Raw genomic sequence first — 17,269 nt, 5'->3', positions numbered from 1 at the left:
AGACAATCACAGACACACATGTATACACAGATACAGAAGCAATCATGCACATATACAGCAGATATATTCATGCAGAATTAGACATACACAAACATATACACAACACATACACATGTGCACCCACTGACACGGGGAGGCACACACAAACACAAAAGCATGCAAACATATACATAGACACAGACACACAACATATATACGTAGACACATAACACACATGCACAGACACATGAATAGTACACAAAACACTCACATGCAGATATATACACAGATACATAAATACTACACAGATTTACAGACATAGAACCAGAGACTCACATATACAATTATGCCCTTGCATACAGACAGACTCATAGATTCTCACAGACACACACAGATAGAGGCACACAGAAATATAAACACACCACACATATACACACAGAGACACAGACACATCTGCACAAAGACACAGAGACGATGGACAGACTTACATACACAAAAAAATGCTCACACATACAGACACACAGACATATTTACAGAAACTGTCCCACAAGAGCAAACAGACATGCACTGACTGACAGATGCATATATTTCATAGACATACAGAGATAGAGACCTATAAAGACATATGCATATACACACAGACATATGCACTGACACGCATAGACACATAGACATATACACAGACACACATGCATGCATACACATAGACACACACATACATAGCCACACAGACATTCACATACACAAACATACTGATACAGACATTTACACAAAAGCACACATACACAGACATACAAACACAGGGACATAAACAGATGAAAACACGCATGCACACTTATGCACATATTTATGCACACAGAGACCTGTATACAAACACACACCCAAATGCATATAGTGAGACATATGCAGGCATATCCACAGACACAAATACAGTCATATACAGAGACACACAGATATTTGCATAGACATACAGATGATGAACAGACATACAGATATATACACAGACATGCAAACATATAGACAGAGACAAACACAGAAATATACAAAAGGAGACAGATACACAGACATATACAAAGGCATACAAACAGACACCTATACACAGAGACCCGCACGCACATACATAGACACAGCTCACACAGAAGCACACACCTAGACATACAAACATAGACACATAGAAACACACTAGACATATACCTGGACACACCCAATGCATGCACAGATAGACAGAGACTTAAATAAAGACACAAATGCAAAGAGATATTCAGACTTACACAGACATACACAGATATACTCCCACATTCAGCACAGTCACAACATGAAACTATACACAGGCTTAAAACATGCACACAGAGATACAAAATTGACATGCACAGAGACATATGGACAGCCACACACAGATTTGCAAGACACGTATAGACACATGCGGACACACTTAAACACAGATACACACATAGAGACAGACACACAGAATTATATACAGATGCATACATTCATGCACAAAAAGACATACTGATAAACACAGATATACACAGACACACACAACCATGCACACAGACACGACAGACATATGCAGAGACACACATAGCCACACACAGATATATATACACAGACATATGCAGAGACATATGCAGATACACAGAGCAGAAAAATACACACAGAATCAGATACACACAGACATATATCCAGATACACAGGCATGTGCACACACTGACAGAGACACCCAGACACACACAGAGAGATGTACAGAAACACAGACACAGACAGACATATTGACAGACACCCAGAGACACTCTATACTTAGACACATGGACACTTAGAAATACACACATGCACACAGACAGACAACAAGGACATATTCACAGGCATACACAGACATATTTGTATGTCTTTTTGTGCATAAGTCTGTATGTCTGTATGTCTTTTTGTGCATAAGTATGCATCCATGTATAATTCTGTGGAAGTCGATGTGGAGGTCTCGTTCTGTTCAGCAGGGCGAACCCTTCGTAGGGCGCAGCCGAAAGAACAGATGCAGATCCCGGAGGAGAGAGAAAAGGCATTTATTCTATGGCAGTTACAGTATTTTATACCTCCCTATTGGGAGGAGATGGTGCCAGGACCCCCAACAGAAATGCAGGGTGTGGCACGGGATTTAGCTAGTAATAAACAAATGTTGATAGGATAAGATCAGTAAGATTAGGAGTGGCAACCTTTGCTAGGTGTGGCATGGGGTTAGCTAGTGATTAAACAAATAGTGACAGGATAAGATCAGTAAGGTAAAATGGCTCCCTACATCTCCCCCTGTTTTGTTTTAAATTAAATGTGGTCAGGGGAGGCATTGTCCGGTATCCCTTGTGACATAAAGACTCCATTTTTGCAGGGAGAGGAAGGAAAGGATGATCGGGTCTATGCAGGGGGCTCCTCATAGGCCCCATCAATCCTTGGTTTTGGAGTAACCTCTAAGCTATACCGGAATACCTCGCAGGGAGCCGGGCCGGGGTATCAGCCCTCCCTTGCAGTGCTTTGCCTGGCAACCTGATCCACAAGAATAAATCCTTGGGAGCCCGGCATCCTCAAGGTAAAGAACTGGGGGAAGATGAGGTCCTACAAATCAAGCCAAAGATCCTTAAACACTCGAAAATCTCATTTGTTACTCTAAGATATTAACCCAGCCCTGGACCCAAAGTAGCACTTGCTGTAGAGTGTCCAATTGTTGCTCAACATCATGGTTGACAGTAGCCTGCATTGTCCCAAGGTGGTAAGAGTCATTTTGTCATGTTTAGACGAAGTTGTGTGTCTGGACCGAGGCTTGAAGAACTATTCCTGCAACAGCATCAGTGGTGGTTACAGCAATGAGTCCAGGATAGCTGTGATCATAGGCCCAAGGAATCATCAGGAGCGCCGGAGCAGTTGTGTCAGATCTTCAGTCAGGAGCCCTTTATCGGGGGAGCGTTGCCATTCTCTGGTCAGGTTCACTGGTAACCATATGCGATCTGGCCCTTAATAAAATTATACTGTGGGGAGAATCTTGGATTGAGAGGGAAGAATTGAGACAGGTAAATAATGCACAATCACCAGAAAAGAAAAATCTTTTTGTGAATGATCAGAGGTAGTATGAATTTGGGACTTGGTATGAATCCAAGTCTGAAAGTGAAGAGGGAGACAGGGAGGCACTCCAATGCAGACAGGATCAAGTGAGTATCCTAGAGAAAAAATTAAAAGGTGTTTCTTCTTTATTCGGCAGCTGAGGCATCTGTGAATCCCATGGAGGGGGTAAAAGAAAGGAATTGTTAGCCCAGATACTGGGTCCTGGCATGGTCCAATCTACAACCTGTAAAAGTGGAGGGTGAGGAATGTAAGTCCAATAGATAGTTTAGCTTACTAGAATTCAAGAGGATTTCAACTGTTAATAACTATTAATGTTCTCCCAATATGAAATCTGGATTGAAAATTTCAATTTCTTTGTAGGCGCCACATTCTGATTAGAAATCTTTGTTTTGACCTGATCTAGCAAGCTCCAAAGATACTTAGATCTTTTAAATTGCTGGGCTCCATATCACTCTGACCTCCCTTGATTTTGTTTGCCCAGATCTAAGAATTACTGACTTTAAACTAGCTCTAATACTCGAGTGTTCCACAGACAGAGAGACAGACAGTCAGACAATAAACATCACACATGTGCACAAATATATACTTGATCGATCAATCTGACCCTTCAAGAATGGCAGGAAAAAACTGATAGACTGAGAAAGGAAAGAGCAGTCCCCAGGGCAAAGTGAGCCCTGTCGGCCGATTGGGAACATTGCTCCCCGTTTCTCTGCCTGAGCAGCCAGTTTCCTGCTTGTTGAAAAAACGGGTCAAGAAAGCACTTTTGTTGATATAAGCTGGCAAAACCTTCTCAAAGTTGTTGAAAACTAAGCAGAACTAAGAAAGATAATGAGACAATTGCACACACACTAGGAGCACACGCACAAATCTTACTCCTGCACACGCTCGGACCGGTCCTTCTTTCACGCAGGTGCGCACCCCACTCACCACATTCACACTGAGACTCCCGATCCTGCCCTACGGGCATCATCTTCGGTCTTGAAGTAATACTGGTTCCTGCTCCAGCCAGGCCAAGTCTGAATAACTGTTCTGTGAGCGAGACCACTAGTTGGTCACTCCCGACGCGGCTGACTGAGCAGAAGCAAGTTCCTGGGCAGTGGCAGAAGGGACACTGTCCTCAGAGGATTCATTTATTCTCTGGGTGGAAGTCGGTTCAGCCTGAGCAGGTGTGTCGACCTGCCTTATCAGTCGTTCGGGGAGCCAGCGGGCTACACTATCAGCAGCATCAAATATGCAGGCTGATCCTCGGCCCCATATAAGGACTGGATCAGGGCCCTTCCATAGACCACTCAGAGGGTCTTTCCACCTTACTTTTGCATAAGTGTGGCTGGTGGAAGTATGCCAAAAACGGTCCGCTGCACTGCGACCTTCTTTGTCCAGTATAAGAAAGTTCATGACAAACAAAGCGTGAGATAGTAACGTCTTAGGGGAAAGTGAGGCTGGGTACAGTTCCTTTTCTGTCTGGAGCTTTTGAATATATGTTTTAAGAGTGAGATGGGCTCGCTCCACTATCCCCTGCCCTTGAGGGTTATAGGGGATCCCTGTATGATGGGAAATCTGCAGCTTCTTACAAAAATGCTCAAACTTTTTTCCAGTGTATCCTGGACCATTGTCTGTTTTTATTAGCTGTGGTTTGCCCAGTACAGAAAAGCAGTGCAAGACATGAGCAATGACATTTTTTGAGGCCTCTCCAGTCTGGGCTGAGGCACAAATAAACCCACTAAAGGTATCAATAGTCACATGCACATATTTAAGCTGCCCAAAGGAATGAATATGAGTGACATCCATTTGCCAGATGGCATTAGGGACTAGTCCTCGGGGATTGACCCCTAAGTGAGGCACGGGTAGAAGGGATACACAGGAAAGGCACTGGCGCACAATCTGCCGTGCCTGCTCACGCGTGATTTTAAACATAAGGCGGAGAGTTTGAGCATTCAGATGGTGAAGGGCATGTGCAGTTGTGGCCTCCTGCAGCGGATCTGCTTGTAGAGTTAGCGCTGTGAAAGATCGGGTGGCCAAATCTGCCAAGTGATTACCTGCCGCCAGTGGCCCAGGGAGGTTAGTGTGGGCACGAAGATGACCTATGAAAAATGGAGCTCGCCGGCAGCGAATATACTGTTGGATTTGCAAAAACAATGACGTTGCGGGGGAGGAGGGTTTTATGTAACTAATAGTCTCCAGTAATGGTATAGAGAAGGCCACATAGGCACTATCCGTGTATAAATTAAAAGGAAGAAGGGAAAAATTTTTAAAAACCATTAGAACAGCTGTGAGTTCAACCAGCTGAGCAGAGGACTCCTTTGTGGAAAAAGAAACAGTCTCACCCTCACAGGCATAGGCGGCCTGGCCATTAGAGGATCCATCAGTGAAAATCACTTTAGCCCCAGGGATAGGGCTGGTCTTAGTGACAACAGGAAAAACCCATTGATGTAAAGCCATAAATTGTATCAACTTATTGGGGGGATAATGATTATCTAAAATTCCTGAAAAGGAAGCGCAGGCGATGGGCCAATCATCAGTATTTTGAAGAAGCCAATCTATCTGTTCCTTATTGTAGGGTTGAATAACAGAAGCCGGTTCAAGACCAAAGTGTCTGCGAGAGAAACTCCTTCCTTCAATAATTTAGGATGCCACTAAGAGATAGTAGGGTACAAGAACTTTCTTTGGTGTGGCAGGAAGGTGAATCCAAGAAACAGGGTTTTCCTGCCAAATTAAGCCCGTGGGAGAATGAGGAGTAGCGAAGATAAGGAGGTGAAAAGGGCGCTGATAATCTAGAGAGCAAACAAAGTGACCTTCAATCGCTTTTTCTATGAGAACTAGGGATTCTCGGGCTGCTGGTGTCAGACTCCGAGGGGAAGAAGGGTCAGCGTCACCGCGCAAAAGGTCATACAGGGGCATAAGGTCTCCTTTGGTAAGTTTCAGATAGGGACTGAGCCATGTAATATGCCCAAGCAGTTGTTGAAAATCATGTAGCGTCTTTAATGAAGTAAGCTTCAGCTGCGTTTTTTGCAAAAGTACACGGGACCCCTGAAGACGAAATCCAAGAAAGGTATAAGGGTCAGCGATCTGAATTTTTTCGGGGGCAATTTGAAAGCCAGACTGAGTAAACGCACGGATCACCTGATTGCAACAGAGCATAGTGGCCTGTGGGTCAGATCCAGCAAGCAGTATATCATCCATATAATGGATCATATAGATGTCGGGCCATTGTGCCCTAATGGGAGCAAGAATTTGAGCCACAAATTTTTGACACAGTGTGGGGCTATTTGCCATTCCCTGGGGTAAAACCTTCCATTGAAAACGTTGCATGGGCTCTTTATAATTAATAGCTGGCAAACTAAAGGCAAAACGGGGGCGATCATCAGGATGCAAGGGAATTGAGAAGAAGCAGTCTTTTAAATCGAGTACTATCTTATACATTTCTGAAGGGATGGCTGCTGGGGACGGCAGTCCAGGTTGAAGCGCCCCGAAAATGACCATGGTTTTATTTACTGCTCGTAGATCCTGTAGCAATCGCCAACTGCCGTTTTTCTTTTTTATAACAAAAATGGGTGTGTTCCAGGGGGAAGAGGTGGGTTCTATGTGTCCCGCCGCGAGTTGTTCCTGCACTAACAACCTGGCAGCCTGTAATTTTTCAGTGGGAAGCGGCCACTGGTCCACCCATACAGGCTCATTGGACTTCCATATGATCTTATCCGTATGGGGTGCAGGAGGAGCAGTGGCAGTAACTGAGAATAAACCTAAGCCTGTGTGGTCATTTTTCACTGGGTCGAGGGCTAGCGGCGCAGGCGTGCCCTGGAGGTATTTTCCTAGAACCTTTCCGGGAGAATAACCTGCTGAAAGGAGCATGTCTAGGCCCTTGGCATCAATTAGTATAAGGTCCATTTGTGAAAGGATATCCCTGCCCCAGAGATTGAGTGGGAGTCCGGGCAGAACATAGGGGCGTACCATCCCGGATTTTCCCTCCTTGGTGCGCCAATCAAGCGTAAATGAGCTTAACATAGGGTTTTGGGATTGACCTATACCCTGAAGGTGAGTCAATGAGGGGGTGAGGGGCCACCTTTTTGGCCAGTCTTTTTCAGCAATGACTGTTACATCCGCACCAGTGTCAATCAGACCTAAAAATTCCTTCCCGTTGATCTCTAAAGTCATCAAGCCCTTGTGATTAAGAATGCGTTGGGCAAAAAATGCAAAAGTCTCTGACATTGGGGGTGGTTTTTGTACTGTTGTTATTGGAATGAGTATTAGCTGTGCTAGCCGCGCGCCAGCATCCAAGACTGAAAATGGGGAGAGTGATTCAACTACTACTCCAATCTGCCCTTGAAAATCAGCATCTATAATCCCGGGGAGTACTTGCACGCCCTGAGGGAGCATATTGCCTCGCCCAATAATTAGGCCAAAAGTTCCAGATGGCAAAGGGCCACAGGCGTTGACATACACTATCTGGGGTCCCTGTTCTTTAACTAATATTGTGCGGGAGGTGGCACAGAGATCCAATCCGGCTGAGTATGGGATGGCTCTGCAGAGGGGTTGGGTGCCGATGGGTTGAACAGCCCATGATTTTGAGGTGCCCCGGTCATGGGAGAGGGAGCGAATTGGGGGCTGGACGCCGATGGGTTGAACGGCCCATGATTCTGAGGTGCCCCAGACACGGGAGAGGGAGTGGACTGGGGGCCCTGGGGCTGGCCCTGTATCCAGTTTCCCGGCCTGGTCTTCTGGCGGCACTCTGACGCCCAGTGGAAACCCTGTTTGCACTTAGGGCAAGGACTTCTAGGTCTGGGCCGCGATTTTTTATTGGGACAGTTTCTTAAGAAATGTCCAGGCTGCCGACAGCCAAAGCACAGCTTGTTCTGACTGCTCAATGGTTGAATAGAGAACTGTTTGAAGGCAGCCCCTATAGCATGCCCTATTTTTTGGGTGGTGGGATCAACCTCGGAGCATAGCCGAATGTATTCTGAGAGGGTCTTCCCACGCTTATAGGGGCGGAGTGTGGCCTGGCAGATGGGATTAGCATTCTCATAGGCCAAATGGCGGATCAGCTCATTATCCGTCTCTTCGTTTCCCATGAGTTTTTCAGCCGCCTCCGTGAGGCGCCCTATGAAATCACTATAGGGCTCGTTAGCTCCCTGACGAACTTTGGCTAAGGATGTTACCACCGACCCTTTAGAGGGAAGTGCCTTCCAGGCCCGGAGGGCAGCCACATGTATTTGGGCAAGTAGCCCTGGGGGAAATTGAGCCTGCACCTCATTAGAATCAAAGGGTGCCTGACCCTGAAATTTAGCAAAGATCCAGGATGAGGAAGAGCCTCCTGCCTCGATGTTGTGGCGCGCCATTTCTTGGCATCGTTCTAAATAATCTGCTTTCCACAAGAGATAGTCTCCCCTACTCAGGACAGCCTTAGCGACTGAGAACCAGTCGTTCGGCGTGAGCCATCCCTCACAAAAGGAGTCCAAAAGGCCAAGCGTAAAAGGAGCAGTGGGGCCGCAAGAAGAGACAGCAGCCTTTAAATCTTTCAGGTCTTCGAATTTCAATCTACGGTAGCTTTGGCGGATTGGTGCCTGCGGAGCTACGTCCTGAGGGGAATTTTCCTCTTGGGAATGTGCCCCTTCCTCAGGCTGATCGGCCTCCTCAACTTCTCTGTCTGAGGGATCATCATCAGGTGGAGCCGTGGCAGAGGTGGGGTATTTGGGGGCCCGAGAATGGGACCTGGTAACTGGGAAGGCAGCCATAGGTTTTGAAGCTAGAGTGTGGCAGGGCGGAGGAGAGACCGAATTTGCACTAGATTCTTGGGAGAGGGTAGAAGGCTGCAGGGCACTCACTAGTTCCTGAACCACCTGCCTTATTAAGGCAGCGGTGTCCTGGGCAAGCTGGCGGGGTGCCTCACTGGCGTATGGGGGATTAAAAAAGGCAGTGTCATGGGACAGATAATGGAGTGGTGGAGCTGACGGCTGACACCTCTCCTCCTCATCTACCTGGGTAGCCTTGTCCTCCAGCTTACACCTCTCCTCCTCATCTACCTGGGTAGCCTTGTCCTCCAGGGGCAAGGATTTAAGTTCCGGAGGAGAGGGATCGGGGATATCAGAAGTCACAGGATAAAGTCTCAGAGGTGCCTCTGCGCGGGAGGAGTCAGTCCCCTGCATGGGGGGTGCCTCATCCCCAAAGACTGAGGAAGCCTCTGAACTCTCATACTTTTTCCTCAAAAAAATCTCAATTTCGGAAACACGGTGCTGAATCTCTGAAAATGGCTGACTTTTTCTCGCCTTAAAAATCTCATTTAAGATCCAAATAAAATTAGCGAGACAAAGGATGCAAATAACACAAAGGATGCAAATAACTGGGGATTCCCAGGAGTAGGTAGGGATGGAGGAATCAGAGGGTAAGTAGGCCATTCCCGCACCACGGTGTGTGCCAAGAGAAAGGCGACCCTCAGAAATACTCACTTTTTCCGTGAATTCGACAGCCACGTTGGGCGCCAGGTGTGGAAGTCGATGTGGAGGTCTCGTTCTGTTCAGCAGGGCTAACCCTTCGTAGGGCGCAGCCGAAAGAACAGACGCAGATCCCGGAGGAGAGAGAAAAGGCATTTATTCTATGGCAGTTACAGTATTTTATACCTCCCTGTTGGGAGGAGATGGTGCCAGGACCCCCAACAGAAATGCAGGGTGTGGCACGGGATTTAGCTAGTAATAAACAAATGTTGATAGGATAAGATCAGTAAGATTAGGAGTGGCAACCTTTGCTAGGTGTGGCATGGGGTTAGCTAGTGATTAAACAAATAGTGACAGGATAAGATCAGTAAGGTAAAATGGCTCCCTACATAATTCTATCACACACAGACACACATGGCATATGCAGTGTCAACCACATGAACTCCCACAGAGACATCAAGAGCACAGTTTCTATACAGACAGGTACTTAGAAACACAGACACAGAGATATATACACACAGATATATAAACACGCAGATGCATAAAACTGCACACGTAACAGACATATACAGAATAAATACACAGACATATACACAACACACATGTGTACAAAACACTGTCAGAGACACACATATATACTAGGACACACAGCACACACATGCGCATAGACACATGAACACACACAGAAACACAGACATATACTCACATGCAGATATAAATGCAGATACACACACATGCATTAAACAGATGTGCAGACACATACCCAGAGACGTACACATATACAGACATACAGACATACCTTTGTGCACACACAGACATACAGACATATACAAAGACACAAACACATGCACACAAATGGACATGTACATAGATACATATAGATACAGACATATGTACACTACACCCACATGTACACAGAGACATATACACAGGCACACATATGTACACATACACAGACTTATGCACAGACACACATACACAGAGATGTATTTAGACACAGTGCACATGCAAAAACAAGACATATACACTGACACAGATGCACACACAACACAGACACCCACATGCATACGGAGACCTATACAAGGACACATACACACAGATACAAGTATGCGCACATTTATAGATATGTACACAGACACAAATGTGCACACAGATATACACAGACATATACTTAGACACACACACCATTTACATAGACACATGCACACACAAACATACTGGAACACAGACATAAGGAAAAACACACAGAGACACAAAGATATACAAACCCAGAGACGTAAGCACAGATGAACAGATGTGCACACACACAGACAGTCATATACAGTCCCACAGAAGCACATACACACATAGACATACAGACACATGAACATACACAAAGATACATACATGAACATCTTGACACAAACAAAGACATACACACAGGTATACACAGACATACACAGAGAGACACAGATGCAGTCCACACACAAGCACAAATAAACACAAATATACATAAACATACATAGACACAGACACATGCACACGCAGAGACATACACAAATATACACAGACCCAAACAGATACACACACACATACACAGGCACTCAGAGACATATAATAAGAAACATAGAGACATGCACAGGCATCTACACAGACACAGATGTGTACAGTCATACACTGACACACAATGCATACAAGCAGACATAGAGACACAGACATCCACAGACGTATAAACATCCACACAGGTATACACACAGGCACACACATATACACAGAGAGCACACATTTGCACACACGGACATAAAGACACAAGCAGACATTCACAGACAAACTCATTTACTCACACACAGACATATACATGGACACATGCCTACATGCACACACTGAGACAAACATATAGACTTGTGTACAGAAACACACATATACACGTAAGACATAGATTAACAAAGACACAAACATACAAATACACAAATATACACAGATAACAGTTACACACACTTGTAAATAGGGGCACACATGCACACACAGACACGTAGACACATGTGTACACAGACATGTGCAAAAAGACATATACACATACACAAAAATATACACACAGACACAGATATATACAGAAAGACAGATACAGACTTATACTGAGACAAATATACACACAAATATATATAGATATATAAACATATACACATATAAGTTACACAGACTCAACATACACACAAACACACTTGTATGTGCACACAGACATAAGCAGAGACACCAACATGCACACAGACATGCACGTGCACCAACACACATGCTCACACAAACATACATAGATTTATAGACATACAGGCATACACAAATGCACACAGAGACATCGATTTACATACACAAAGAAACCCAGGTATATGCAGACACATGAACACACGCAAACATACAAACATGTAGACATATACACAAACACATGCATATATATACACATAAGGTATATACACAGAAACACAACAGACATATACATAAGCACACATAGATGATCAGACATACACACAGAGAAACACATAGATATACACAGACATATAAACAAGAGAAACTAGTCTGAATTTAGGCTCCATTTTACAATCTTGGACATTGATTTTAAAAACTAATTTGCACATTTTAATATTATTAACATTTTAGGTTTTTTTGCACACACGTGGTGGTGGTTAGGGCTGTGCTCAGGAGTCACTCCGGGAGAGGCGGGGGGGCTGGGGGATGTCGGGATTGAACCTGGGTCTGTTGCACGTGGAGCAGAGAGACACCTTCCCAATTGTCCTCTGGCTTGGCCCTGGTCCGATCTGTACACTTGACGACTGTGTCTTCTGAGCTGCTCTGTAAGCTGTGTGCTTTATCCCTTCCTCGCAGTGGGGTCTGTGCGCCAGAGTCTCTGTGCGTTCTTCTGTGACTGCAGGCTCACTCGTGCCAGAGTGTTGAGAAAAGAGTCAGCCGTTTCCCTGTCACGGGAGCCCTGGTCCTATGGGTCCCCTGAAGGAATCTTTCTCCTCCTGCCTTGACTCAAGAGGTAGGTAGAAACGTCTTTTTTCCTCAAGAGATGGACACACGGAAATACAGAGACACAGACACATGCATACTAATACAGACACAGACATCACTGTCATCACTGTCATATGTTGCTTATCGATTTCCTCGAGCAGGCACCAGTAATGTTTCCTTGGTGAGACTTGTTGCTACTATTTTTAGCATATTGAATATGCCACGGGTAGTTTGCCAGCCTCTGCTGTACAAGCGGGATTCTCTCGGTAGCTTCCCGGGCTCTCTGAGAGGGGCAGAGGAATCAAACCTGGGTCAGCTGCGTGCAAGGCAAATGCCCTATCCGCAGTGCTACTCCACCAGCCCAAACACAGACATATCCGCAGAAACACAGGTACAAACACATGCACACACAGACATATATGGAACACATAGAAATATATATACACATATGCATAGACACACACATGCATACACACAAACACAAAGTTACACATAAGTACACAATTAAATGTACATAAACATACATATAGACACACATCTATTCATACATACAGAGAAATATACAAACACATGTGTGCACACACACAGACACGTATACAGACGCAAGCACATGCCCACATAGACATACACACATACTCAGATACAAATGGTAAACACACATGCACACACAGACATATACTGTCACATACAGACATATGAAGTTACACACAGTTACATATGTACACACAATGAATTAACTATATACTGACATTGATGGGTAGATACATATATAGACAGACACAGAGATAGACACATATGCACAGACAATGCCACAGACATATACAGCATCCACAAGTAGAAACACATAAGCACACACAGACAGATACACAGAGATACACAGACACTGATATACACATATGTTTACACGTAGACATACATATACACACAGCAGTATACACACAGAGACATACAGAGACACATATATACTCAAACATAGATAAGCAAACATGTATAAACAAAAGCAGAGTCATGCAAATATGGTCACACAGACAGAAAAGAAATATACATACATATAGATTCTCACATATGCACAGAAACATGTGAACACAGACACACTCAGATATATACAGGGACACTCAGAGACACACAGGTCTATACAAGACATACACATGCACACAAATAATCAGACATATTCACACAGATACAAAATATAAATATATGTACAACAGACATCTGGAGACAGTACACACATGTAAACACAAATGCACATTTACAAATAGATAACCGTCTATACCACACACAGACATATACACACATACAAAGAAACACAGATACATATGTTTGAACATACACAAATGTACACACAGACATATTCAGAGACACACATGTGTATACTGACACAAATGAACACACACAAACATGCACACATAGACATATATATACACAGTCACAAACATTTATACAAACATACATACACAAAAAGGAATATAGAGACAGCCATATACACAGACAGCCATATGGCACACATATACATACATGTGTACACAAGAAAGCAAATATTTACACACTGAAAAACAGACAAGCAAAAATATACAAACACACACGGTGACATACACATATACACATCGTCACTGTCATTGTCATCCCATTGCTCATCGATTTGTTTGAGTGGGCACAAGTAACATCTCTTATTGTGGGACTTATTGTTACTGTTTTTGGCATATCGAATATGCCACAGGTAGCTTGCCAGGCTCTGCCGTGCGGGTGCGATACTCTTGGTACCTTGCCAGGCTCTCCGAGAGATGCAGAGGAATCGAACATGGGTCGGCTGCATGAAAGGTGAACACCGTACCACTGGTCTATTCCTGTAGCCCACACATATACACCACGGTACGTAATCATATACCAGCACATGCACAAATCTGAACACAAAGAGTGGCAGACATATACACAGAGACACACCCAAATATACAGATACACACCCACATGCAAACACACACATACATGTTGATACATAAAAAAGACACACAGAGACATACACAGAGACACACAGAGCTCTGTACCCAGAGACACAGATATGCACACACAGAGATACATATAAACACAGAGTAAGGCACATAGATATAAATACAGACACATGCATACACAAACATATACATATGGAGACACATACAGAGATACATAAACACACATACAGTTGTACACACAGACACACATACCCACACAAACAAAGCTGACATATGCAAACACAACTACACAAACATGCACACACAGATACAGACATGCACAAAGAGTCACACAGACATACACAGAAACATACCAGCATGTAGACCCACAGACAAAACAGATATACAGACTCACATGGGCACACTTAGACACTCATATAAATATACACAGAGATACACAGAAACAAACATAATCTAAAATATGCACACACAGACACAGATATAGATAAACACAGTGCACACAGACATATATACAAACACACATACACATAAACAGATACAGATATGTATATAGGTACAATCACAAGACACACTGACACACACTCAGTCACACACATCTGCCCCATATATGCATACACAATGTTATTTATAGACACACAGGCATGTGCACATACACATAGTCATGTATACAGACACACAGATACACGCAGATATGCACATATACATAAAACATGTGCATGCACATACATGTACACAGACATTTACAAAGAAAAAACATATAAACGTCAACAAACCAGAAAACGGACATATACACAGACACCCATGCGGACACACATGTACACGCAGACATAAACTGACACACACAGACATAAACCCAGACATGTTCAATAGAGACACTCAAATATATTCACACCGAGGATCTAACATACAAATACACACTGGCATATACACAGACATAAACCCACATATACACACACAGATGCACACAGACACACAAACAATAGACATACACATACAGACTTAAAGACGCATAGAGTCAGACATATACATGTGCCCACCCACAGAAATACAGAGACACACATACATAGAAGTACAGAAAAATGCACAAATTCAGACATATGCAAAGACACAGGCACCTATAGACACACACGAGTATACAGACATGCAAATCAAATACACACATGTGTACACCCAGACATATACACAGTCACATAGATACAACATGTGCAAAGATAAATGAATACAGGTATATACATAAAGATATACAGACAAACACAGGCATATATACACACACCCATATGTACACAGATTCACACTGATGTATAGTGATACATGCATGTACCAACAGACACACGCAGATGTAGACACAGAGAAATGAACAGTGACAGAGACAGACACCCATATATACATACAAACGCAGGTGCACACACAGACATGCAAAGACATATACACAGACACATGCATATGCACAGACTGAGAAGAAATATGTACAGACACACAGAGACTCAGACAGGTAGAGACATATAGACAGAGACATAGACATACACAAATGCACACGTGTATGTAGACATAGTTCAGACACATGCATATACAGACACAGGCTTATAACCAAACTCCTGGACATACAGAGACACACACACACTTACCGAGACATGTACACAGACACAGTGTGCACACACATGAACATGAAGACACACAGACATATATAAAGACATAAAAATGCACAATGATAGACAGATCTATACACAGAGTCACACACATGTACACGCAGACATATACAAAGACACACAGAGGGATACCCAGATATACACACAAAGTCACACACCCAAAGCATACACAGATACACATACATATACACAGAAAGACACAGACATACACTTAACACAGAGACTCGCACAGACATATACACAGACACAGACCAACATTCACATACATAAATTCAACACAGACATACACAGATGCACACACCTGTGCAGTGACAGACACATACAGAGAGCTGCACCCACATGCAGACTTAGATACATACATGTACACACACATTCACACATACACATGTATATACATATATGCACATAGATACAGACATTTATATATGCAAAGACACAAGTATACACACAGAATGTATAGACATACACAGACATGCAGACATGTAGATAGACACACAACACAGGTGCACAGAAATATAGACCTATCCACAGATACAGGCACACACCAGCATAAGATGCACACGCAGATACACATGTACACACAGACATATACACCAGATACATATATACATAGACATAGATATAATACTTGCACAGGAACAGTTACAGTCATATCTACAGACACACACAGAATGCACACACATGCACACACAGATATATACATAGACATATATCAGACATATAGACAGATACAGAATTATACTGTGACACACAAGTATACACATACTCAAACACAAACATGAATACACAGACACAGACATAGAGATTCAGACATAAACTCATACCTACATGCACACAGACAAAACACATGTACACAGACTCACACACATGTGCACAGACAAATATACAGACACCCGGACACACAAAATGAACACAGACACACACAAGACATTAAAGTACACAGGTGCACACACATAATAGAGGCATACACAGATACACAGATGAATATACCAATACGCACAGACAAGGACACACATACCCAAATCATAAACATGCACACAAAATGGACACACACAGACATATACACAGACATACACCCACATACACACAGACATATGTAGATGTACAATGACTCACATGTACTTAATCACACACATGCGAGCTGACAGGCACCCACATGGACACAGAGACACACTCAACATGC

The sequence above is a fragment of the Sorex araneus genome, chromosome X (genome assembly GCF_027595985.1).
Source record: "Sorex araneus isolate mSorAra2 chromosome X, mSorAra2.pri, whole genome shotgun sequence".
NCBI classification, from domain to species: Eukaryota; Metazoa; Chordata; class Mammalia; order Eulipotyphla; family Soricidae; genus Sorex; species Sorex araneus.
This window is presented reverse-complemented; position numbering follows the sequence as displayed.